Source organism: Microcebus murinus, chromosome 18, assembly GCF_040939455.1.
Source record: "Microcebus murinus isolate Inina chromosome 18, M.murinus_Inina_mat1.0, whole genome shotgun sequence".
Lineage (NCBI taxonomy): Eukaryota > Metazoa > Chordata > Mammalia > Primates > Cheirogaleidae > Microcebus > Microcebus murinus.
The window spans coordinates 4922184-4948249 of record NC_134121.1 but is presented as its reverse complement, the minus strand read 5'-3'; the positions used below and the strand labels follow the sequence as shown (position 1 = coordinate 4948249).

Sequence of the window (26066 nt, the reverse complement as noted above, 5' to 3'; positions counted from 1 at the left end):
CCTGCAGTCCTTCTCCTGTCCATGTATTCCTTCGCCAACCACCCTCCTTCCAGTTTGGGAAAGAGTGTTTCTTGCTCTTTAATTTCATCCTGTTGGTCATTTTCCTCATTTGTTTATTTGGGCTGTAAGTTGTGGGGTATGAGAGAAGGATCCCAGCAGAGTTCTCCAAGAAATACCATTCCAATCAAGATTACATTTTATGACACCAACTGTTCGGGTTTTTAATTCCACAGGGTAGATTCTTCATACTTGTATAAAGAATTTTTTAAATAAATTAATAAAATTAAATAAATATTTTATCATCCTTTAATGTTAAATGTTTCTCCACAGATGCAAGAGTCCTCGATGCATTTATGGAAAATGTCAATAATCAGATTTCCAGCAGACGAAGAAAAGAGGTAAACACGACTTCAAGATTTCCCCCGTCAAGGCAGCATGGTGGTGTCATTACACACAGAGAAACTGGAGTCAAACCTGGACTGGAGAAAATACATAAATTTAGTTCAGTTGAGGAGAGTGAAGGGATAGAACTTCTTAATGGATTTATAAGAAAGAAAACTAAGAATGCAAATGGGAAAAGAAGAGAAAGACCATTGAATTGGGTTTACTTTCTGTATAAATCCATAAAAGTGCATTAAAACCTCAAAACAATGCATAGGAAAAAAGACTTAGAAACAAAAGTTGAGCAATGAAGAAAACTCATGTCTGGGTAGTATAAGAGAAAGAAGATTCCAAGGCAATAGGAGGCATGTTCAGAGAAAAGACAGGTAGACTAGATCCTGCCCTAGATCCACAATTGTTAATGGAGGGTACGCAAAGTAATGCTCTCTAGTCAAGTCCATGAGGGAAACAGTGGGTTAACCTAGTTAAAAAGATACATTTACTGCAGGTCTTTACAGAGCCTTTAATTCATAGATTTGCCTTCTGGGACTCTAGACTATGTTGCTGCATTTCCCAAACTTATGCAACCAGAGAATGCTCACCTAAAGTCATGTATCACAACAGAGCAACTCCTACTGACTCCTCATAGAAGAAACACTGATGTTCCAAGATGCACAGAGTCTGGGAAACACGGCTGCAAAAACATGGTAACAAACGGAGGGAAGACTTTTAAGAGATTATGAATGGCTACCACATAATCATGCACAGAAATGCATGGCTCAATTACTCAATGACTTAGAATTCTCTTTAATATCCAAATGCAGTCAAAATTCCTGGAAAGCCTGGGCTCTTCTCATAGTCCAATGTCTATAGTGAGAATGTGAGCCTTAAGAAACTATTATTTGAGGATGTATTTGAGTAACACTGATCATAACATGGCATAATAAATGAGGTTCTCCATTTGGCTTCCTAGTTCCTTGTGACTGAGCCATCAAGTGGCTACTGGAATATCCCACTCACATTTATACGGTGCGTTACTGTTCCCAAGCCTGCCCAGGTTGGAGTGCACTGGTGCGATCAGAGCTCGCTGCAACCTACAACTCCTGGGCGTAATCTTCCCGCCTCAGCCTCCCCAATAGCTCGGGCTACAGGCATGAGTCACCACGCCTGGCTTAAGTCCTTTTTCAATGCAGGGAAAAAGAAAGAGAAGGAAGAAAATTGGGAGAAAGGAAGGAAGAAGAGAAGCAGAGAAGGAGGGAAGGAAGGAAGAGAAGGAAGGAGGGAGGGAGAGACAGAAGGGGAGACCAGATTTTTTTCCGACTATGGCCTGCATGTAGTGAACAATTTATCCTCATTCGCACCTTTGTGGGGCTTATACAAGCAGTTGAAGAGAAACAATGATTAAAGCTGAAAATATTAATATAATTTGTTTTCACTATTTTTTACTCTTAGACCGCACTTAATCTTGATAACAGAAGAAAATTTAGAGGGAGGTAAGCTCCACAGATGATAGTCTCATCTCAGCTGCAGAGCCTAAAGGCTGGAGTTTTGTTGTTGTTGTTGTTGCTGTTTTTCCCTGGGATTTCCCTCACAAATAATTTGAAAAAAATAAGTGTCTCTGAGCAGATAAGTTGGGAGGTCCCCACTGTGGTCATGACTGGCAGAGTGCATTGATCTGAGGTAGGATATGGGCTGACAAAGTGCCACCGAGGCAGGCCGAGACCGGCAGTCTGCCTTTGATATGGAAACCCAGGGAGTGGGTCCTGGAGGTCTGCGCAGCCCCTGCCCAGGCAAAGCGCCGGGCAGCCAAGCAAGCCCTGTTCTGTCCGTGGCGCCGCTTGGAATCCAGCCTCCTTCTCCAGATCCTTTGATTCTACTGACATCTATGGGCTGTGACGCAGCTGTGCTCTTTCCTTTCCCTTACCCACTCAATTGTCCCAATTCCCGTATTTGTTAAGAGCTTTGTATGTAGTAATTTAAAAGCCAGTGGGGTAAACTTACTGTCTGTCCAAACATGGTGCTCCAGGGCTGTGGCCGCCATCTGCCCCCAGAGCCTGAGGGGAGGGAAGAATTCTCCTGTCAAAAGCTGCTTCCCGCTGCCTGGCTCACGGCTCTTCCAGCACTGGCTTTTCCTGGAGAATCCCATTCTTCACCCAGCCCTGCTTCAGACACATAAAGAGAAATAGTTTCTATGCACAAAGTGTTACTGGCATACACAGAGTACGTAGTTTCGGAATTACTATCATAAATATCGCATACTATACTTCACCTACTTACTATCCAAGGCGTACTTAATACTCACTGTACCAACATAATTGTGAGAACTGACAAGTCCTTTTCCTGGCAACCGCCACAGCTCTTGAAGTAAATCTACAGAGACTTTCTTAGTCTTGTGTGAAGACTAAGTCTCCTCTAGATTTTCCTCTTGAAGCACATGGCCATTCTATTCTCTCCGTTCTTTCCGTGCCTCCCATTTCCACCGTCTTCGTTCCCTTCTTCATTTGTTGTTCCCACCTGCTCCATGTATGACGAGGTCTGCACCCGGTTCCCCCGGCTCCGGCCTTCAGCTCAGAGCGTGAAGCTGTCCTCGGCCCCAGCGCCCGTTTCCTCGCCAGCGTCCCCAGCTCACCAGCTGTGCCTCAGAGCGCACACCTGCGCTGTCCAGTTACTTCCTTCTTTGACTTGAGATCCCACGGTTATTTTTGAACGCAGAATACTCCACACATGTTTTAAAGTGCTTTGCCACACACTGACTGGTAACTTTTCATGGAGAAAGAGGATTTTGGTATCGAACAGCCTAACTTCTTTCAACTGCACTGAACACAAGCACTAATTTTACATTCAAGGTGATAAGAAAATTATCAAATCGCGTACATAAATATGAACAATAATGTGTTCTGACGAGTTAGACTTCAGCCAAGAAGTTCAGTGCCGACAGTGCTCACAGATCTTCAGGGCCATGCGTGCCCAACAGCAAGACATCGACCCCTTTCTCTTCTAGGGTAATCTGTGATCACAAACATCCACTGCAACAAAAACTAGAAGGCTATGAGAACACACACTCTTAGTTTAAAATCAACCTAGACTAGAGGAACCATAGAATACAGGACCCACGCCTTTGCTCTTTACTTGTGGACATGATGTAGCAGAGAGAGCTTTGGGGCCAATAAAGCTGAGCTGGGAATGCGGCCCTGCCACTCGCTCTACGGCTGAGCCTGAGTAAGCCACTGCTTTATCTGAGCCTTACGTTCATCGATATAACATATAAAGGACAATGATGTCAGCCATACAAATATTTACATTTCTGACATAAGCTACACCCTACAGGGATCTACTTCCAAGCTAGCTGTCATATATATGAAAATGTTTTCAAAAGGTCAACAATGATTAGATAGTAAGAAGGGGGCCAAATCATCTGGGGGTCTTCCTCTACATTCTCTTGAGTCTCCCCTGCCCCAAGATGTCCTACCTCAGTAGCTCCCAAACCTGGCTGTCACCAGCATCAGATGAGGAGCTGCTATGAGCCCTACCCCCTGAAATTTTGATTAGATCCAGAATTGGACCGAGAGTCTATATTTTGACTAAGTACCCCCTAAGTGATGTTGAAGATGAAGATTTGGTCATTATGTGACCTCCCTGTAGAACAAGCTGAGGACTCTTATGAGATGAGGGAGTGACTAACGTGTCCAGCCAGGACCTGCCCTCCTGCTAGAACAGGAGAACCCTCTCCATGAAGCTGCCTTACATATTTTTCTGTGTTAGGAAAAATAGACTTCATTTATGATTTCTCTGATATCAAGGAGTGCCGTGGAACTGTTTAAGGCTTCCTCTTTGTCTTCTTTAAAGTGTGATTTCTAACCAGAGCTATTTTTTTTCACTCAGGTAGGTCACCTGAACGCTCCATCCTGGCCTAACACCACAGATTCTTAAAGGAGTACTGGGAGTGTCTTCCCTAAAGACCGCATTCAAGCTTGCCGTCCACGATTCACCAGGCACCTCCTCCCCAGTCCTGCTAAGGGAGTTAAATTACTTGACAGCCACTTTCCAGGTGAGACTATATTCAAAGCATAATCCAATCCATAAAAGTTTCTGGGTACCTGGTCTAGAAATAAGGCTCCCATTAAGGAAACACACAGCACATCAGCATTCCAGCACAGTAATGAGCCTCAGTCTTTAAGGACCTGGTTTGGATTTGAAACAGAGGAGCCAACAGGTTGGAATTCAGGACCCAAGAATATGTTTGTTACCTGCAAATTGTATTCTTATGCCCAGTCTTACACCAGAATTTCCATGGAAGTCCTGGGAGATTAATTAGCCCTGTAATGGAAATATACCTTTCTATTCCTTCACAACACATTGCCTTCCTTTTCTTCCAAATAAATAAAGCAGGAAAAGATGCTAAAGTCCACAGGACAATTCTGAATTGAGGAATTGTTTCAGCCCGTACACAGTGTGAAAATTTTCCACTTGGAAAACTCAAAGCAGAGTTCACTTGGTGTTGGGTTCAGCTCCCTGACTCTGCCACCTCCCCCAGCTCCACTCCCCACCTCTCTTCTGGGCAGAGGAGCAGCAGACAGCTGAAACAGCGCCCCAGGTGAACAAAGGGCCCTTGCCGATGAGCTGTAGGGCATCCCCTCACCTCAGCCTCACCCCAGCCTCCTGCCCCCTTCGCCCTGAGTTTCAGGCCAGGGTGATGTCATCCTAAGGAATAATAAACACTAACTCTAACCCTCATTTTTAAAAATCCACCATTAATATAGAGTGACACTGAATTCCCTGGTAATCGGATTAGGGTATATTGCTCAAACTGTCATTCAGAGCCAAAGCCCCTTTATCTCTTTGCTGATATGAAGCTAAGCTTCTTGACTCACTTTGCTGCTGTCTCTTTGGAGTCATGAGGAATCTGACTCCTTTGAGCCAATGATTTTATTTGCTTAATCTTGGGTGAAGAGATTAGGGATTTAGAGAAGATTTTTCAACATCCCTGCCATTCCAAGGAAGACGACAAAGTCCTTCCTCCTGACCGTTTCTCCCTCTGCCAACGTGTGCACATGTCAGTATCATACACATACCAGCACACACACACACCAATACACACAACATAACACACATACAGCACATACACAAACAACACAGCACACACAATATAACATATATACAGCACATACACACCAGCACACACAACATAACACACATACAGCACACACACAACACAGTATATACAACATAACACATATACAGCACATACACAACACAGCACACACAACACATATACAGCACACACACACACAACAGCATACACAACAAAACCCACAACAACACAACGCAACACACAGAGATACAGCACACACACGCCAAACCCACAGATACAACACACAAAACAACATACACAACATAACAACACATATACAGCATATACACAACACAGCACATACAACATAACACACATACAGCACACACATAACACAGCATACACAACAAAACCCACAACAACACATCACAACGCAACACACAGAGATACAGCACACACACACCAAACCCACAGATACAACACACAACACAACACTCAAAAGTACACATTTATACACATACCATTTAGGATAAAGAAGAGAAAATCAAGCCTGCTGGTTGTCACATCAAAAGGTGGCCTCTGCAGGGACCCAACAGAGCAATTCTCAAACTTCACTAGGCCATCGAACTCCCCTGGCCAAATTGACGCACTTCGGTTGCAAGACTTGTGAACAATTAGCACGCTTATGTCTATAAAATATGTCAGAGGTTAGCTTTAACCACAGCCTGGCCACTTTCAGATGGAGACCTCAGTGGTTGGAGTGAAAAAAATGCACAACTTCTTATCACTAGGGCCCGATCAGGAACACCTAGCAAACTCCCTGACGACCATGGGTCTTTTGCCCCTATTAATCATTAAGGCATGGAGTGCTCAATCCTAACCAGCCTTCCTCGCTCCCCTCAACTTCCATCCAATGACAAAATAAGACAGCCATTGCAAGAAAAGCAAAACTCCCTCCTAACTTGGGAACCAAAAGTAAAAACTGATTCAAAAAGGAGGTGATTCAGAGTAGAGGTTCCACATGGCTAGGATGTGATATGACATGCATATAAAAGAGTATGAGAATGTACTTCAAATGACTCCCCCTTACCCAAACGAATAGCTGTGACCTTGTACAAGTCACTCGTCCTCTGGAACTGACTTTCCATCTCTGACATGGAGATGACGACAGATTTATGTCTCCTTGCCTTTCTCATCAAGTTGTCTGAGGGCCAAATGACATAAACGCATAAAAGCTCTGCACACTGATAAAGACTCATCGCAGTAACTCATGCAGACAGTCACTGCGATCACTGGGAGACTCTGGAAAAGCAAAGGTTAAACAGATGCCCGACAGCTCTTTAATCAGTTGTGTGGAAAAGCCAATACATTTGTCCTGTGTCCGCTCAAGAAAGAACAGTGCCGGTTTCAAGCGCCGAAGAGGTGGGTTTGAACGCGGCTGGTCTCCGCGCAGCCCCGCAGGCACGCGCCGGCGCCGCGCCAGGGCGGGCTGCTCCGGGAGCTTGCGTGCGGGCAGTCCCGGAGAAGAGCGGATTCCCAGTTAGACGCGGATGATGTGGCGGGCGTTACCAGGAGCGCATGGAGTGAAGAGAATGCCACAGAAGGGAACAGCATCAGTGTGGACACACGGGCGGGGAGGTCGGGCGCACGTGGGAACGGCGATCACGCTGTGCCACCTCGGAGGACGCGGGGCAGCGGCAGAGGGGCTGGACGTGACGCTGGACGGTTAGGCCGAGACGGGTGTCAGGGGCCGTGCACGTCATGCTGAGGGTTTAGTCCTACCGGCAGTGGAAGCTATTGGAAGTTTTCAGGCAGTGAAGCAACAAAATCAGATTTGGGTCTGAGAAGATATTTACTGCCTATCAAACACTGAGGACACAAACAGGAAGAGGCACTGTGCCTACACAGGCAGATTGTTCCCTGCTGTGCGGCCACACCCTCGACTAGAGGTGGTCTGCCTGAAACCTCCGTGAGGAAACGAGGGTCTGAACTTAAGACTTTCAAATAGGGTTGGGGAATCACAGTCACAAATGAGCTCCTGAAAGCTTTTATAAATATGTTTATGTTCATAATAATAAAGGCTTTACTATAAATATGAATAGTACTAATTACATTTCTCTGAAATTGGTAAAAATTAGTTTTTAATTCATATTTTGTGCTTACTGACACATCTGTTGACGTGCTTATAAATCCACTTTGCTTTGTTGCTGATAGAATGCACACTGGCCACATCCTCCCCTCAGAACTAGTTTTGCATCTAAATATTCAATAATTTCAAATGTATGGCCCAGAGTTGTAGAGTCTTGCCTCCCCTGACTTTACTTGTCTCTACGACTCAAAGTAGGGAAGCTGGATATGCTGAATGTATAAATATACGTCACCCAACACCAGGTAATATCTTCCACCCCCGCCCCCAGGCTGCAGGCTCTACCCCACAAGCACTGCCCCAGACGACACCATGCCCAGCGTGCACTGACAGCTGGCCACACACCGCTCAGCACCTCTGGTCTCCAAAGATGTTAGAAAACAGTTCTTAAGTTCTGGATTAACTTTTTCTCAACTGCCCTTAACTCCCCTAAGCTTCATTGCCAAAGTCTCCACATCGCTCTGCTATCTACTTTACCTACTGCACTTGCGTTTGAGGGAAAACTAATCTTTATAGGCTAGAATTTCAAACAAGCAGAAATTGGAACTCAACATGCCAATGCAAATGTGGTCAAAGTACTATGGGAAACTCTATCCTATTGTGCCCACGGATGTCTAAACAAGCGTTCAGGAGGCAGAGTGAGAAGCAGCCATGGTATCTTACTGATTAGTATTTCGACTTCGAGAAACCAAGTACTTGACTAAGGGCGGCTCCAATGGTCATCTCTTCCATGACATGAAGTCCAGAAGAGGATGGCTACAGGCTTGGTGCAATAGGCAAGATTGTGTTCAAGGACCCAGGCTTCTTCCCTCTTTTCTCCATCAGCAGGTTGACTTTGTCCTTAGGCTTAACTGCTCATGATCTTGAAATGGCCATTGCAACACCAGCCATAATCACACAAAGACATTAGAACGCAACAAGAGGGCTGTTTCTCTTTGTGCATCTCTGTTAATGTATTTCTTAGAATATTTCCCTTTGATCCCATTGGCCAACATTAGACCATAGGCCCAAGCCCATGATACAAAGAAGGGTGTAGACACAAGTATCTGGGATGACCAGCCTTTATGCTTGGGGTCAACTCAGTCATGGGCAGGCAGCCAACAGCAGGGTGGTCAGCTCATCCTGGTTTGCCCAGGACTTTCCCGGTTTTAAAACCGAAAGTTCCACATTCTAGGAAACCCCTCAGGCCTGGGCAAACGGGTGGCTGGCCACCGTGTCACAATGTGCATGTGTGTGGTGGTGGAGGAGTGGAACAGGTGGCAGGGATGTGGCCATCACCACAAGAAGGGACTCAAGTACTGCAAGTGGCATTCAGGAGGGATAGGAAGGGGTGTTGTGTGAGCTACACTGACGTGGAGCAGACAGGTCATAAATGGCATGGGGGGGGCGGAGCAAGATGGCGGACGAATAACACCGCTAGACAGAGGTCTCTGCAGAAAAGACAGATCCTAGCAGAAATTAGAGGAAAGAAGCAAGAAGACAAGCATACAGCGGACAAGGGTCGGAAGGAGGGGTACTTGAGACCCCAGGAGACTCCACGGGAGGAGGCTGCGGAGGAGAACTGGAGGCTGAGACCACCGGAGCAGCCTGGAGACCAGCGGCAAGGGTAGGTGGATTTGCTGTTTCTCCTCCCCTGCATTCGGGACTGCTGGTGGGCTCCCCAGCGGGTGGAGAGACCTGTGGACACCAGCCCAGACACCGCCGCCGCCTGCCAACGGTGAGCCTGTAGCAGATGTGGCACCAGTTTCCCAACTTCCTCCGGGCACCTCCGTGTGCACAGACCCGAGCCACGCGGCAGGCGCCATATTGCCTCCTCCTCCCCTCCGCCGACCCTACCCGCGGCTGCCCAGAGAGACAATACAGCCACCAGCCGGAGGCACATCCAGGGAACGGGACCTTCCCGTTTGGGACCCTACACCGGACTTAGGGGAACTCAGACTGTGAGCTCCCTACCCGCCCGCCCTCCCAGGTGCTGCTGGCACCGTGTTCCCAGGAGACCAGTGCCGACTCAGAGGCTGAGAGACACAGACCCAGCTTGGGCTCCCTGTGGGTGAATTGGGACCGGAACTCCTCTCCCTGGTGGGGATACAGTTTGAACTCTGGGACCCAGAGGTCGGACCTGCAGACCAGATCCCGTGCACCGAGGGCTAGCATTGCCCGGGGCACAGAAGGGTTATACATGAACAGCCTACTGAGGTGTGTGTGCCTCCAGGGGCAGGTCGGCGTCCTAGAGGGCAACCCTCCTCCCAGGAGGAGGCCGTGCGCCCAACCCTGCTGGAGTTCCTGTGCAGGGAACCTCCCCGCCGGCATCACAGTCCGGGGAGGCCTGGTGGCTTGTGGTCTGGCCTGCTGGCAGAGGCCCAGGAGTACCTGAGGAGTTGGGGAGGGTGGAAAGAAGCGAGGCCCGCTCCAGACTGAGGGTCTCAGACAGCCCCACCCCGACACACAGACTTTCTGGCTGAGCGGGACCATTCCAGCCCCGCCCTGACAGCTTTCCCTGGAAGCAGAGAACAGAACTTTGACCCCCTGCTAACGGCCTGAGGGCAGGCTTACCCAATCCAGCTCCGCCCAGAACAAGAGCTGTTAACAGGACACAAAATCAGCAGTATAGCCTGTTCCTCCAAGCAAACGCCACCTACTGACAGGGACGGCATCTTGCACAGCCTTTCCACGGCACCCACTGACTCAATATACAGGGAGTGGTCCAATCTCACCCACAGACACCACCTAACGTCTCAGAAACTAAACAAGGTGTGTGAATACCCAAACAATAACCTAAGGAAAGAAACAACAACTGATCGACATGGGAAGAAATCAGCAAAAGAACTCAGGAAATATGAAGAACCAAACGGAAAACACACCCCCAAAGAGGAGCACCAGTCCCCTAGAAATGGACACCAACCAAAATCAGGCAACCAATATGACAGAAGAGGAATTTTGTATGTGGATCATAAGAACACTCACCCAGCTGCAACAACAACTCAATAACCAACACAAAGAAACCACAAAAAGTCTCCACGATATGGGAAAAGAAATAGACACAATGAAGAAAAGTGTAAATGAACTCCTGGAAATGAAGAATCAATTCAAGGAACTACAAAACACAGAGGAAAGTCTCAAGAACAGGGTAGAAGAAACAGAAGAAAGAATCTCAGAGGTTGAAGATAACACCCTCCAATTAAATAAATCAGTCACAGAAATAGAGCAGAGAAACAAGAGAAAAGAGCAAAGCCTACAAGAGCTGTGGGATTATGTGAAGAAACCTAATGTGAGGGTCATAGGATTACAAGAAGAGGAAGAAGACAACACTCAAGGGTTGGACAAGCTGTTTGAAGATATAATAGAGGAAAATTTCCCAGGCCTTGCTCAAAATCTTGATATACAAGTTCAAGAAGCTCAGAGGACCCCTGGGAAATTCAACGCAAACAGGAAGACGTCACGACATGCAGTCATCAGACTGACCAAAGTATCAACTAAAGAGGCCCTTCTAAGAGCTCTTAGACAAAAGAAGCAAGTAACATACAAGGTAAAGCCAATTCAAATAACATCAGACTTCTCTAATGAGACTTTACAAGCAAGGAGAGACTGGGGCCCCATTCTCACTCTTTTGAAACAAAACAATGCCCAGCCTAGAATATTATTCCCTGCAAAACTAAGCTTCGTATATGAAGGAGAAATAAAAACATTCTCAGACAAGCAAAGGCTCAGAGAATTCACCAAGACAAGACCAGCCCTACAAGAAGTACTTAAAACAGCGTTACGCACGGAACATCATAATAATAACCCACAAATATAAAAACAACCAAAACCCAAAGATATTAAAGGCCAGATATTACAATGACTCAAGACAGAAATCATAGCAACAACATCCAACCCAACAGAATGATCAGTAATCTACCTTACCTATCAGTTCTCTCAATAAATGTGAATGGCTTAAACTCTCCACTCAAGAGACATAGGCTAGCTGAATGGATAAGAAAATACAGGCCAAGTATATGCTGTCTTCAGGAAACACATCTAACCTGCAAGGATGCATATAGACTAAAAATAAAAGGGAGGAGATCAATATTCCAAGCAAATAGAAGCCAAAAGAAGGCTGGTGTGGCAGTTCTAATTTCAGACAATTTAGTTTTTAAACCAACAAAAGTAGTAAAAGACAAAGAGGGTCATTATATAATGGTGAAGGGTACAGTCCAACAAGAAGAGATAACAATTTTAAATATATATGCACCCAACTTAGGTGCACCCAGTTTCATAAAGCAAACCTTACTGGATCTAAGCAAATGGATTAATAGCAACTCCATAATCGCCGGAGATTTCAACACCCCACTGACGGCATGAGACAGATCCTCCAAACAGAAAATTAATAAAGAAAAAATGGACTTAAACAAAACTCTAGAACAATTGGGTCTGACAGACATCTACAGAACATTCTACCCAAAATCCACTGAATATACGTTCTTCTCATCAGCTCATGGGACATTCTCTAAGATTGACCATATCCTAGGACACAAAGAAAATCTCAAGAAATTTAAAAAAATAGAAATCATACCATGTACCTTCTCAGATCACAGTGGAATAAAACTAGAAATCAACCCTAACAGAAATTCACATTTCTACACAAAAACGTGGAAATTAAACAACCTCCTACTAAATGATTACTTCATAAATGAAGAAATCAAGACGGAAATAAAAAAGTTCTATGAAGAAAACAACAATGGAGAGACAAGTTATCAACTCCTCTGGGACATAGCTAAAGCAGTTCTGAGAGGAAAGTTTATCTCCATAAATGCCTCTAAACAAAAGACAAGAAGATCACAAATAGACAATCTAATGAAACGAATCAAAGAGCTGGAAAAAGAAGAACAGACCAACCCCAAACCCAGAAGAAGAAGTGAAATCAACAAGATCAAATCAGAACTAAACGAAATTGAAAACAGGGAAGCTATTCAGGAGATTAATAAAACAAAAAGTTGATTCTTTGAAAGAATAAACAAAATTGACACACCATTGGCTAAGCTAATGAAAAGCAGAAAAGAGACATCTCTAATAAGCTCCATCAGGAATAAAAAATGAGATATCACAACTGATCCCAAAGAGATACAAGATACAATTTATGAATACTACAAAAATCTTTATGCACACAAACTGGAAAATGTGGAGGAAATGGACAAATTTCTAGAAACACACAGCCTCCCTAGGCTCAACCAGGAAGAAATAGATTCCCTGAATAGACCAATCTCAACAGCTGAAATAGAAACAGCAATTAAAAATCTCCCTAAAAAGAAAAGCCCCGGTCCAGATGGCTTCACACCTGAATTTTACCATACTTACAAAGAAGAACTAGTACCTATCTTGCAGAAACTATTCCACAACATCGAGAAGAACGGAAACCTCCCCGACACCTTTTATGAAGCAAATATTACTCTGATACCAAAACCAGGAAAGGATGCAACAAAAAAAGAAAACTACAGACCAATATCCCTAATGAACATAGATGCAAAAATTTTCAACAAAATCTTAGCTAACCGAATCCAGACACTTATCAAAAAAATAATCCACCACGACCAAATGGGCTTCATCCCAGGGATGCAGGGATGGTTCAACATACGTAAATCTATAAATGCAATTCACCACATAAACAGAAGCAAAAACAAAGACCACATGATTCTTTCAATAGATGCAGAAAAAGCTTTTGACAAAATTCAACACCCTTTCATGATATGAACACTTAAGAAAATAGGCATAGAAGGGACATACCTAAAAATGATACAAGCCATATATGACAGACCCATAGCCAACATCATACTGAATGGGGAAAAATTGAAATCATTCCCACTTAGAACTGGAACCAGACAAGGCTGCCCACTATCTCCACTTTTGTTCAACATAGTACTGGAAGTCTTGGCTACAGCAATCAGACAGGAAAATGGAATCAAAGGTATCCAAATAGGGGCCGAAGAGATCAAACTTTCACTGTTTGCTGATGATATGATATTGTATCTAGAAAACCCCAAGGATTCAACCAAGAAACTCCTGGAACTGATCAATGAATTTAGTAAAGTCTCAGGATACAAAATCAATACACAGAAATCAGAGGCATTCATATACGCCAACGACAATCTAATTGAGAACCAAATCAAAGACTCAATTCCCTTCACAATAGCAACAAAGAAATTAAAGTACCTAGGAATATACTTAACCAAGGACGTAAAAGACCTCTACAGGGAGAACTATGAAACACTGAGGAAGGAAATAGCAGAGGATGTAAACAGATGGAAATCCATACCATGCTCGTGGATCGGTAGACTCAATATCATCAAAATGTCTATACTACCCAAACTGATCTACAGATTCAATGCAATACCTATTAAAATCCCATCAGCATTCTTCACAGATATAGAAAAAATAATTTTACGCTTCGTATGGAACCAAAGAAGACCCCGAATATCAAGAGCAATTCTAGGCAACAAAAACAATATGGGAGGCATGAATATGCCAGATATCAAACTATACTACAAAGCTGTAGTAATTAAATCAATATGGTATTGGCACAAAAATAGGAATATTGACCAGTGGAACAGATGTGAGAATCCTGATATAAAACCATCCTCATATAGCCATCTAATCTTTGACAAAGCAGACAAAAACATACGCTGGGGAAAAGAATCCCTCTTCAATAAATGGTTCTGGGAAAACTGGATAGCCACCTGTAGAAGGCTAAAACAGGACCCACACCTTTCACCTCTCACAAAAACCAACTCACACTGGATAACAGACTTAAACCTAAGGTATGAAACTATTAGAACTCTAGAGGAAAAAGTTGGAAACACTCTCCTAGACATCGGCCTGGGCAAAGAGTTTATGAAGAAGTCCCCAAAGGCAATCACAGCAGCAACAAAAATAAATAAATGGGACATGATCAAACTACAAGGTTTCTGCGCAGCCAAAGAAACAGTCATGAAAGTAAACAGACAACCTACAGAATGGGAGAAAATTTTTGCATCCTATGCATCCGATAAGGGACTGATAACTAGAATATACTTAGAACTCACGAAAATTAGGAAGAAAAAATCAAATAACCCCATTAAAAAGTGGGCAAAGGACTTGAACAGAAACTTTTCTAAAGAAGACAGAAGAATGGCCACCAATCATATGAAGAAATGCTCAACATCTCTAATCATCAGGGAAATGCAAATCAAAACCACAATGAGATATCACTTAACTCCAGTGAGAATGGCCTTTATCAAAAAGTCTCCAAACAATAAATGCTGGCGTGGTTGCGGAGAGAGAGGAACACTCCTACACTGCTGGTGGGACTGCAAACTAGTTCAACCTTTGTGGAAAGCAATATGGAGATACCTTAAAGCGATACAAGTGAATCTACCATTTGATCCAGCAACCCCATTGCTGGGCATCTACCCAAATGATCCAATGACACTCTACAAAAAAGACACCTGCACTCGAATGTTTATAGCAGCACAATTCATAATTGCAAGGCTGTGGAAACAGCCCAAGTGCCCATCAATCCAAGAATGGATTAATAAAATGTGGTATATGTATACCATGGAGTACTATTCAGCTCTAAGAAACAATGGTGATATAGCACATCTTATATTTTCCTGGTTAGAGCTGGAACCCATACTACTAAGTGAAGTATCCCAAAAATGGAAAAACAAGCACCAGATATATTCTCCAGCAAACTGGTATTAACTGAGTAGCACCTAAGTGGACACATAGGTACTACAGTAATAGGGTATTGAGCAGCGGGGAGGGGGGAGGGGGTATATACATAATGAGTGAGATGTGCACCTAGGGGATGGTCATGATGGAGGCTCAGACTTTTGGGGGGCGGGGGGGAAATGGGCATTTATTGAAACCTTAAAATCTGTACCCCCATAATATGCCGAAATAAAAAAAATTAAAAAAAATTAAAAAAAATTAAAAATAAATAAATGGCATCTGGATGTGGAGGTGAAGGAGGTCAGGAGTCTGATGGCTCCTGGGTCCCATCTCAGGTACCAAGGACACTCATTTATTATCTCACAGTTCCTCGGGTCAGGAGTCGGGGCAGAGAGGCCAGCTGCGTCTTCTGCTCAGAGTCTCACAAGGCTAAAATCAAAGGATACAAATTCCTTCAAATTATTGGCAGAATTCTGTTCCTTGTGGTTGTGGGACTGAGTCCCAGTTTCCTTGGCACATGATTCTCTTCATCTTTAACCCAGCAACAGCACATCCCATCCTGTCCCTGCCTGCAAACTCTGACTCTCCTGTATGTTACCAGCTGGAGATAGGGCTCTGCTCTTAAGGGCTCATGTGACTCCACTAGGCCCGCCCAATCACCCAGGACACTCTCTCAATCTTACAGTTAGCTGATTAGCAACCTGAATTATATCCACAAAGTCTCTTTTGCCAGATAATATAACATATTCACAGAAATAACTCCAGGGGAGCAAAGGTCACAGGGGTCAGAATTCTGCTTAACACAAATGGTTAGGAAGTTATTGGTGACATTTTGCCACAGTAAAGAAGAAAGGAGTATCTAATAATAAAAATCAGCCTACAATTAGATGATCTGTCTTACAAAGCTCTTGAGACTTTTACCCAGAAAAGAATTTAGAGCCGTTTGGAATGCTTTTGAAGAAACTTCTGCACTGAGCAAAGGTAGGACTTAATGATTCTTAAGGTTCCATCCAGCTCTAAGATCCTACAATTTCAATTTTCCAAATTGCTCTAGTCCTGCAAACACTAGAGAAAATGATGGTATAGTTGATTAATTTTAAAAACCAGAATTTTTCAGAAAATAATCAAACTCTTTTAATACAGATATTTTGACTTGTGCACAAATGACTTGCTGTGAAACTTGAAAGCAAGGACTTGCAGAAATAAATTTTTTTCTTTTTGCATTTCACGGAGTTATTTCTTCTGGGAGAAAAAAGCATGAAGACACCTAAAGATTACCAATATTGGCCCTCTTGGACCAGACACCAGGTGCTTGGGCAATATTATGAAACACTCCCTTGGAAATGGCTGTCAGGGTATCTCACTGAGTCTTAGTTTGGGAGACCTTTCCCCTTTAGGTGACAGCCAGAGTGCTGAATGTGGAAACAGACTGTGTGGCCCACCGTGAGGCTTTTATTGATGGTAAATGAAGAGAAGTGGTTGTAGACAGGATAGAGGAACAAAGGATGGGAGCTCATGAAATTTTGCTTTGAAAAAAAAAAATCCCCATAGCTCTAAAATCTATCAGAGTGAGAATTTAAATAGAATATCTTCTTTAGGTACTAAGTGGACACTGGGACCAAAGCTAGGCCCAGGGAAACATACAGAACAGCGAGACTTAGACGACTCAGGCTGAAGTGCAGATCAAACAGCAATGTGAAGCAAGTCCTGGCAGAAAAAGTCTTGGTAGATATTCATGATGGTGAGTGAATTTGGGCTCCTTCTTTACCTACAAAGGTGAAGAGAGGAATGGAGGCTTTCTTACACGCACAATTTTGGAGAGCATAACATTTCACCCGGCACAGCTGACAAAGTAAGACTACAGAACGTCAGGATGTTCCTAAGGGATGTGGCTCCCAAAAAAGGAGCCCAAAATACACAGTGAGTCTCTGGACCAAAGAACTGAGACATCACATCTTCATGAATACTGCAGAGACCATGAGGTAATAAAAAATAAACAGTAGAAAGTTTTAAAATGAAGGTGAGTAGATTAAGGCCATTGAGAGAGGGACCTTCCTATAACAACTGCTACAATGAATAATGCCCTCACTATGCACCAGGCAGACACTCCACCCTGTATGCACTATCTCATCTAATTCGCACAAGGCTGTAAGTAACCTGTTCATGTTCAATCAGGCCAGCAAGAGGCAGAGCCAGGATGTGGCCCATGATGCTCTATTGTAGAATACATGCTCATAAGCATGATGTCACTCTAAAAGAGGTTAGAGGTGGCATGTGGTTCAGAAGACTGAAATTCCAATAATGTTTTTGGCTTTGTTATGTCTTTCTATATACAAGACCATAAGAATCTTTGTGTCCAATAGGACCACAGAAATCACTCTTCCAACCCCTTGGCCCACATGGGTTACTTTCTATGGCCCCATTACCAGGTGATTCTCCTTATCTGCCGACATCTGAACCCATGACCTCACTGAGATGTAATGGTCATTCCATTTCCAACTATTCATAATTGTTAGAAAATTTTTCCACATACTGACCTGATATCAGCCTATCTTTTAATGTCTACTGCCCACTGTTCAAGTCTAGCAGTTTCTCTGCATACAACATGCATCACAGAGTTGAAGGCAACCATCACTACACCAAGTTGTCACTTCTTCAGGAAGAATATTGTCAGTTCCTTATCATTTCAAAGGAAACAAACATGACCAACATCACCATTGCTAACCATCAACACCACAACCGCATTTCTTGCTACTACTAACTCTTCAAGGCTGAAGAAAAAAGAAAAGACCCCAGATGTATGAGAATAATTAATAAGTCAAAGAAAAGCATCCAATCAAAAGATCTAAAATATCATCAACAAAGAGTGAGAGTTTGATCTCTTTGGATGCCCTTAATTCTGCTCTCTTGTCTGACTGCTATAGCCAGGACTTCCAGCACTATGTTGAATAGAAGTGGAGATAGTGGGCAACCTTGCCTTGTTCCAGTTCTATGATATTATATCTAGAAACCCCCAAGGATTCAACCAAGAGACTCCTTGAATTAATAAATGAATTCAGTAAAGTCTCAGGATACAAAATCAATACACACAAATTAAAGGCATTCATATACACCAATAACAGTCAAACTGAGAACCAAATCAAAGACTCAATTCCCTTCACAATAGCAACAAAGAAAATAAAATACCAAAGAATATATTTAACTAGGGAGGTAAAAGATCTCTACAGGGAGAACTATGAAACACTGAGGAAGGAAATAGCAGAGGACAGAAATATATGGGAAACTATACCATGCTCATGGGGCGGCAGAATCAACATTGTTAAAATGTCTATACTACCCAAAGTGACCTACAGAGTCAATGCAATCCTTATTAAAATACCATCATCATTTTTCACAGATATAGAAAAAATAATTTTACGCTTCATATGGAACCAGAGAAGACCCCATATAGCAAAAGCAATCCTAACCAATAAAAACAAAATAGGAAGTATCAATTTACCAGACTTCAAACAATACTACAAGGCTATAGTAATTAAAACAGCTTGTGATTGGCACAAGAACAGGGACATTGACCAGTGGAACAGAACTGAGAACCCAGATATAAAATCATCCTCCTATAGCCATCTAATCTTTGACAAAGCAGACAAAAACATACACTGGGGAAAAGAATCCGTATTCAATAAATGGTGCTGGGAAAACTGGATAACCACATGTAGAAGACTGAAACAGGATCCACACCTTTCACCTCTCACAAAAATCAACTCATGCTAGGTAACAGGCTTAAACCTAAGGTGTGAAACTATTAGAATTCTAGAGGAAAACATTAGAAATATTCTTCTAGACATTGGCCTAGGCAAAGAATTTATGAAGAAGACCCCAAAGACAATGACAGCAATGACAAAAATAAATAAATGGGACCTGATCACATTAACCACTTTGGTACAGCACTCACCGGCCGTGAAACCTTGCCCACAGCCAGCACTCATAGTTCGCACAATAGTGTGTGCTGTGCATTGACGATGAATCTGTTCTGCTCTTGCGTGATGAGGAAAGCTGTAAAGCACTGAGAGCTTGTTTTACTTTACGGGCAGCTTTACTTGTAATGTAAATAGAATAGGTAACATATACATATATGTTTCCATTACATTATTTTTAAATGTTCACAATTTTATTTTGAAAAAGTAGAAAAGTCATATCACAGCTGTCACTAAAGTCGCTGTGTGCGTTCATCTGTGGCTGTCAACTATAGTCGACGCTGGTACTGATGTGGTTAAAAAAGCTTCTGCACAGCCAAAAAAACTGTTATGATACCAAACAGACAACCTACAAAGCGGGAGAAAATTTTTGCAAGCCATGCATCTGATGAAGGGCTGATAATTAGAATCTATTTAGAACTCAGGAAAATCAGCAAGAAAAAATCAAACAACCCTATCAAAAAGTGGGCAAAGGACATGAACAGAAACTTTTCAAAAAAAGACAGAAAAATGGCCAACAAACATATGAAAAAATGCTCAACATCTCTCTAATCATCAGAGAAATGCAAATCAAAACTACAATGAGATTATCACTTATCTACAGTGACAATGGCCTTTATCAAAAAGTTCCAAAACAATAAATGTTGGCATGGATACGGAGAGATAGGAACACTCCTACATTGCTGGTGGGACTGCAAACTAGTGCAACCTCTGTGGAAAGCAATATGGAGATACCTTAAATGATACAAGTAGATCTACCATTTGATCCAGCAATTCCACTACTGGGCATCTACCCAAAAGAACAAAAGGCACTCTATAAAAAAGACATCTGTACTCAAATGTTTATAGCAGCACAATTCACAATTGCAAAGATGTGGAAACAACCCAAGTGCCCATCAGTACATGAGTGGATTAATAAAATGTGGTATATGTATACCATGGAGTACTATTCACCTACAAGAAACAACAGTGATGTAACACCTGTTGTATTTTCCTGGATAGATCTGGAGCCCATTCTACTAAGTGAAGTATCCCAAGAATGGAATAAGCACCACATGTACTCCCAGCAAATCGGTATTAACTGATCAACACCTAAGTGGACATATAGGAATAATATTTATCGGGCATCAGGCAGGTGGGAAGGGGGAGGAGGGGATGGGTATATACACAATGAGTGTGATGCGCACCATCTGAGGGATGGACATGCTTGAAACTCTGACTCCGGGGGGGGGGGGGCGGGATGGGGAGAAGGCAACATATGTAACCTAAACATCTGTACCCCCATAATATGCTGAAATAAAAATAAATAAATAAAAAGATCTAGAATAATTGCCCTGCTATAAAATATGGATATAAGAACAAGTGGAAGCCCAGAAAGTTTGAACAGACATTCTCCCAAGAAGATACATGAATAGCAAAGAACACTCTAAAGCATCAATTATTTAGGAAATGTGCATTAACACAAAAATAAGGTGCCGCTACACATCCACTAGAATGGCTCAAATTTTAAAACTTGACAACATCAAGTGCTGACATGGATGGCAAACAATAGGAACGCTCATTGTTGGTGGGAATAGAAAATTGTTGAACCATTTTGGGAAACATGTTGGCAATATCCCATAAGGTAAAGATACACTTTAACCTTACAATCCACTCCTAGGAATTTATTTCAGAGAAATGAAAGCATATGTCCACACAAAGACCAATATGTTTATTTACAATAACACAAAACTAGAAACAATCCAAATATCCTTCAACTGATGAATGTATAAACAAATTGTGGTACTTCCAAACAGAGAACACTACTTTACAATATAAAGGAGAAACTACTGATTCATACAACAAACAGATGAATCTAAATGCATTTTTCTAAGGGAAATAAGCCAGAATCAAAATGCTGCATATTGTATGGTTACATTTATAGCTTATTCTGGAAAAGGCAAAACTAGCAAACAAAAAACAGATCAGTGGTTGCCAGGGTTTGGCTAGGAAGGAGGGATTGACCACAGATGGGCGGCATAAGGAGATTTTGGGGGGCTGGTGGAACTCATCAGCATCATACTTATAGTGGCAGATACATAGCTGTATGTATTTGTCAAAACCAGTACAACAGAATGAGTAAATTTACTATATGTAAATGTTTAAATATCAATTATGAGGACAATGCAAAGTAAAATACAAACTGTAAAACATGAACATGACAGCATTACAAATTAAGGCTAAAGACAAAAGAACTATATACTGATATTGTACCCTAGTCATCAGCATTTTTTTCTCACTGTGAGATGGGTTAATGATTCTAAGACTACTTAATGTGTATACTAGTGCTAAGCAAATAAATGAAAGAAGGTTTCTCCTATTTGAGAAAGCAATTTCAAATAAGGAAAAGGAGAAAGTTAAAATGAGTCTTGTGCTGTTATATTGGAATTAGAGATATCAGTATGAACTCATGGGGTATTTTTTAATTAATGGATATAGATTGACAGAGTTATCTGTGTCTACATGGGTTAATACATATCCATGCTGTGTTCTCAAGTTCTTTCCACTGAGAGGTCCTAGAAGTAATGAAGTCTCAGTAACAATGAGCACAGGCAGCGCCTAGATCTTGGTTTCTAAATACCATTCTTTACTAAAAGGTGCCAGGGCTTAGAAAAATACAGGATGAACCTGTAACACCTTGGGCATGTCAAAAGGACACAGGAGCCAGTCTGAGAAACCTACCAGTAGCCAAAACTGGAAAGAATTGAACTAAAAAGAAAACAACGGTAGTATTAGATTATAATCAAGAAATTTAAAAAAATATATTCCATACATATTTGTATATGTATGAGTCCATAGAGATATAAATGAATAATTGAATAAATAAGTAAACAGTGGATAAGGGAATGTTATTCCCTATGGGAGAATTTCAGTTAATAGATGCAAAAGAAAGAAGGAAAATGGAAAACAACCACAGTAGTACTTGTAGACAAAATGCACCAGTAGTTGATAAAATTAGGTGGCAAAAGTTTTAAAAGGAGTAGAACATTTGAATAGTCTAAAGATATCTCCACTGAATCACAAGAAAGGGAAAGATAGTGATTTTATTTTGAAGAGACCCAGCAGACCTCACCCAAGTGGTCAAAGTTAACATCACCAGTAATAAGACGTGTCAACCTCATGTGCCCCCACGTAATGCACTATGCAAGGGCTTGTCACCTCTCTGGCATTCTTGCCAAAAATCCATCTCGGTATGATCATGAGACATCAGACAAACCCACATTGAGGGACATTCTACAAAATAACTGATCAGTACTTTTCAAAAGCATCAAGGTCCTGAAAACCAAAGAAAGACTGAGGAACCATCCGGTTGGGAGGAAGACAAGGAGTTGTGACCCCTAAACGCAATGTGGGGTCCTAGATAGGAAGACATTAGCGGAAAACTGAATAAACAAGTCTGTAGTGCACTTAGTATTATTGTACCAGTGTTCATTTCTTAGCTTTGATAACGGTACCATTGTGATAGAAGATGTTATATTACATTTTTTTAAAAGTGGAGAACTCTGTACTGTTTTGGCAACTTTTCTGTAAATTTAAAAATATTTTGAAATAAAAAAAATTTTAAAACTGTAATTTCAGATTCTTTAGAAAATAATAGTATTTAAAGTTAGGAGGTATTTAAAATTAGGAGGTATGTCCAAAGCTAACCTTGAAAGGAAATTACTCTTAAATTCCTTATATCAGTTTTAAAAAGAATAGAAATAAAATAACTATAGCCAGGTATGATGGCACACAGCTGTAGTCCCAGCTACTTGGGAGGCCAAGGCAGGAGGATCCCCTGAGGCCAGGAGATTGAGGCTGCAGTGAGCTGTGATCAGCCACTGTGCTCCAGCCTGGAATTCCTGTCTCAAAAAAAGAAAAAAATAATTAAAACTTTTCATTTAGGAAGCTTAAAAATATACACATGCTGTCTTCTAAACAGTGATGCAGAAAAAATGCACATGCATACCTATATCCAATGGGAAACAAAAGGATAAAGCAAGTATCAATAAACTGGGGGGAAAAGGAAAACAGAAATAATGCTAACTAAATCGAAACAGGAAACCACAAGTATAGGAGTCAGAGTCTGAGAAAAGGGATATTACTGTTTATATTCATTTATAGCCATGGATAGAGAACTTTTTAAAACTCTAAACAAATGCTATATATTTTTAAAATTTTAATAAACTGAAAATATCCTAGGAAAACACAAATTATGAAAATTGACACAAAATACATAGAAAACTTTAAAAGCGTAATAACAATGGAAGAAATAGTAATGAGAATTGTTAAAGACTTGCACAAAGTGTCCCAGTCTTAACTAACTTTGTAAGTGAATTCTTTCAAACGTTCAAGGAATAGTTAACTCTTATGTCAATGAAACTACTTCAAAGCATAGAAAAAGATAGTAAACTTGCTAACTCATTTTTTAGAACAAGAATGATTCTGATGACAAAAACCTGAAAAAGAATAAAAATTAAAATATTCATATCGTATATATGATTATTATCCCATAGATTTTCAATTCCCAATTTTAGAATTTTCAATTTCTTTCAAATTTGGAGATTGGAAAATGCAGAAAACAGAATAAAAAAATAAGTTTTAGAAATATTGGCGTCATTCTATTTTTGTCTGTTATCTTTATTACATTTGCCCCAAGAAGAGGCCTTATATTTTCCTTATAATTCCTGTTCTGAACACACCTTAGGAAGCTCCTGTGTTGGAGTTTTTCCCAAACCAGCCTTTTCTACTTTCGCACGTTGATCCTCTCTTCCTCCTTTGTGCTTTGAACCATGCCTCCCTTATGTCTCTTGTTCATGTTCTTTTAAAATGAGAATTAATCAGAAAGTCTAGCCATATTGATTTTCAGAGCTATTTCCCCCTTTCCTTCTTTATCAAAATCATTTCTAATTATATTGTCAGAATTTAATTTTTGAGGGCATTTAATCCTTTGCAGGCTACCGTTCCTTGTAACGATTTAAGGTTTGGAATAACAGCTCTTTCTTCCCTAAACATTTGAAGTTTTAAGACCTAAGGACGAGGATTCATGTCTAATGGTGTCTGGGCTCCCTTGCCTTGGGTTTGTGAGGTAACACACTTTCTTTCTCCCAGAGCTCCTTTAAATTCTACTTACCCAGCGATTCTGCCCAAGTTGATGAAACACAGCAGTTTACTTGCTTTTTCAACTTTTCAAGAGGTAGGATAGACCAAAGATCCTTTTTAAAAAAGCTTCATGCTTCCTATCTCTCCTGTCTAGAGCAGGCCTCTGCCGGCGTGACTCCTCCCCCCAGGCCAACGGAGCTGAACCCCGCTCCAACCGTGGGGGGGCGGCTCCAACCGTGGGGGGGCGGCTCCAACCGTGGGGGGGGAGGCCGGCTCCAACCGTGGGGGAGGGGAGGCCGGCTCCAACCGTGGGGGGGGGAGGCCGGCTCCAACCGTGGGGGGGGCCGGCTCCAACCGTGGGGGGGCGGCTCCAACCGTGGGGGGGGCCGGCTCCAACCGTGGGGGGGCGGCTCCAACCATGGGGGGGGAGGCCGGCTCCAACCGTGGGGGAGGGGAGGCCGGCTCCAACCGTGGGGGGGGGAGGCCGGCTCCAACCGTGGGGGGGGGAGGCCGGCTCCAACCGTGGGGGGGAAGGCCAGCTCCAACCGTGGGGGGGCGGCTCCAACCGTGGGAGGGGAGCCCGGCTCCAACCATGGGGGAGGAGGCCAGCTCCAACCGTGGGGCGCCTGTGCAGCCCTCGGAGCGTCTCTCACGAGACTGCCTGGGCTAAATGACTGTTTTCACGCTGCCGCGTTAGGGCACCCTATGGACACTTCTGAGGACCGAGACACAAACACACACAGTCGCCCCCACGCGGCTCCTCGGAGCGGCGGTCACGCAGAGGAGCCCCAGACGCGACGCTGCGGTAAACCAGGGCCTCCGCGGCAGCAGTGTGAACGGACGAACACCCCTGAGCGCTTATTCGGAGTTCAAGAGAGAGAGGGCCTCTGCCCTGTGTTCCCCGCTGAGCCGCAGGTGAGCCGGGAGAAACGTCTCCCAGGGCCATTAATTTGTGTTTCCGTCTTCTTTCTTCCTCTTGCCTTCCTCCTCCTCGTGGCCTACATTTCAAACAAGTTGCTAAGCCCTTAGTGGGTTTTCTTAAGGAGCTTCTTAAAATACAAGGAAAAAAGATAGAGTGACAATCTATGTACCCACTACCCAGAATTAATAAATAATTTCCCCTCTTGATTAGGGAAGAGGGCTTGTTTCAGTTTGTGTACAAAGAGAAACAAAGTCACCTGGTGATAACTGCATTTTCTGACCCTCTATCCCTGCTTGGAAGAAGCTAGGCTGTGGCTTTTCAGCCCAGAGAAGAGAGGATTCAGGTAAGGACAGACGTCCTCAGGCCGCCTCTGCTGTGGTCCCACCACGTTCCAGGTCCTCTCAGTACTAGGACCTGTAGTCCCCGCTACTGGGGAGGCTGAGGCTGGAGGATCACTTGAGCCCAGGAGTCTGAGGTTCCTGTGAGCTAGGCTGAAGCCACAGCACTCTAGCCCAGGCAACAGAGTGAGACCCTGTCTCAAAAAAAAGGTAGGTACTGTGTTTCCCTGAAAATAAGACAGGGTCTTATATTGACCCTGTCTTTTGGCCATCTTAATTTCAAATTTTTTTTAAATAATGGAAATAAAATATTACAGATAGAGTATGTTTTGTTCCCATCACCAGTGATATTCCTTACCCTTTCCAGAGATTACACACACACACACACAAATACATACACACCCATATACGTATATATGAACAATATGTA

The 26066-nt window shown here is 42.7% G+C and overlaps 1 long non-coding RNA gene across 2 annotated transcripts; it reads right to left on the bottom strand.

Annotated features, from left to right (window-relative positions):
• Positions 1-290: 290 nt before the first annotated feature.
• LOC105862021 (uncharacterized) lies at positions 291-24647 on the bottom strand. 2 transcript variants are annotated; one of them, XR_012912958.1, is made up of 4 exons: positions 24408-24647; positions 2383-2543; positions 984-1075; positions 291-479 (listed from the first exon to the last, which is right to left on the bottom strand). It is a non-coding gene; the product is annotated as an uncharacterized LOC105862021 (long non-coding RNA). The 2 variants fall into 2 exon arrangements; XR_001149841.3 differs by having other exon boundaries at positions 2383-2540.
• Between the last annotated feature and the right edge of the window lie 1419 nt (positions 24648-26066).